Source organism: Nannospalax galili, unplaced genomic scaffold (assembly GCF_000622305.1).
Source record: "Nannospalax galili isolate Female #2095 unplaced genomic scaffold, S.galili_v1.0 scaffold516, whole genome shotgun sequence".
NCBI classification, from domain to species: domain Eukaryota; kingdom Metazoa; phylum Chordata; class Mammalia; order Rodentia; family Spalacidae; genus Nannospalax; species Nannospalax galili.
In genome coordinates this window covers 815490-817571 of record NW_008338260.1, presented here as the reverse complement: position 1 = coordinate 817571, position 2082 = coordinate 815490, and positions in this window count along the sequence as shown.

The following is a 2082-nucleotide window of genomic DNA, read 5'->3' as shown; positions in this document are numbered from 1 at the left end:
CTAGTTGCCAATATTCCTTTAGATAACACTGGGGTCTGCTGTTATTTTCCCAGTTCTATGCTGGGTTACTGTCTGGGAATCTCTTAGGCCACCCTGGCCAACAACTCAAAGGAAGGTATCTCTTGTCTGGCATTGTTTCTTGTTATGTAGCCTTTAGCTATACACATGGACTCTTAAATATTATATTTATCACTTTAATCTTGGTTATACTTTCCTTTTGGGTGTTTAAGACCAAGCAGTTGGTCCAGATAAACCAATTTATTTTGACTCTTAAGATCGTTTGAGGATCTGTTCCTCAGGGATCACATGGGCTTGGGAGGAGCCCTGGCTCCTTTCTTTGACCAGTTACATCTATGTGAAGATAACTCAAAGGTCCTGCTCAACCGTGGCTGGTCTCACTTGGAATATACTTTCCTTTTGGGTGTTTAAGACCAAGCAGTTGGTCCAGATAAACCAATTTATTTTGACTCTTAAGATCGTTTGAGGATCTGTTCCTCAGGGATCACATGGGCTTGGGAGGAGCCCTGGCTCCTTTCTTTGACCAGTTACATCTATGTGAAGATAAGTCAAAGGTCCTGCTCAACCGTGGCTGGTCTCACTTGGAAGCATGGAGGAAATGTTTTCTCTGTGTTGGCCCTCCTCTTTATAGACTGGACACTGGTTCAAGTCCATTTAGTGGTCTCCATGGCCTCCTTGATCAAGAGGACAGGTGATGCACTACAGTTACAGGACATTTTGAGAGATACTCATAATCCCCTGGAGCTTAGTTGACCTAGCAAGGCAAGGAGCAGAAACTGTCCTTTATGTCCCTCTGGAGGTCACAGTGTTTTTATAAACACTATTTGATCCTCAGAGAAAATCAGGGCAAAGGAGGTTAAGTCACCTATGTGGCTGATGAGTAATAGAATCAAGATCAAGTTCAAATTCCCTCCTGGTCTTTAGACACATTTTAAGGATTACTGCAGTTGGTCATCAAACAGTCATGATGAAGAGTCAAAGACTGTTGCTAAAATTTCTTCTTATGGGGCAGAGATATAAATAACATCCATCCCTTCTTCCCTTGGTCCCAATTACATACTGAGGTATGATTCCACGAAAGTGCACTCTGGGAAGCCAATGAATTTGTTGAGCTTACTTACAGAGCAGTGGGTGAGGGTTTACTTATAGGAATATTAGTTCTCCCCACCTAAGGCTGCACAAAATGGTGAGAAAGAGAACCTCCCCTAATAATCACCAGCCTATAAACTCTAGCCCTCCCCCAGGCCACATGAAATTAGAGCTGAATTGCTAATCATGGGTTGGAAGGTGTGCCTGGACTCTTGTTCCATGTGGGGGGTTGGGGATATGGGAGAGTGAACAGTCAGCAAGCCCAACTTTTATGATCTTAGGCAAGTGGCACAGCTGAGCTCAGGAAGATGGCGTTTGTCTGTCAGAGAACAGAGGCATTATGTTACTTGAAGATATGCCACTCCAGTTTTTGCCCTTTGCACTCCAAGGTTGACTAAGATCCAGGGGACTATGGAACATCTCTCAAAATGTCCTGTAACTGTGGTGAGTCACCTGTCTTCTTGTTCAGGGAGGACATGGAGACCCCAGAAAATGGACTTGAACCAGTGTCCAGTCTACAGAGAGGAGGGTCAGCTCAGAGGAATCATTTCCTCCATGCTTCCAAGTGAACCAGACATGCTCGAGCAGGACCTTTGACTTATCTTTACATAGATGGAACTGATAAAAGAAAGGATCCAGGAGCTCCTCCTAAGCCCATGTGACCCCTGAGGAACAGATCTTCAGGTAACCTTAAGTGTAAAAATTGATTGATTTATTTGGACTAACTGTATGGTCTTAAACACCAAAAAGGAAAGTATAACCAAAGAGTAAAGTCGACAGTAAATTTCTTTGAGAGTTCAAGGGATTACACTTCCCAGACATTAAGCTTAAGTCCAGATAAATAGGTATTTAGACAATTATTTCTCATTGACAATTTTGTTCCTAATCAGAAAGTGCTGCTCAGTTCTAAGACTTCAAATCTTGGTCTCCAATACTGTAGTGCCCACCTGTAGCTAAGGGAGACAACCTGCCATT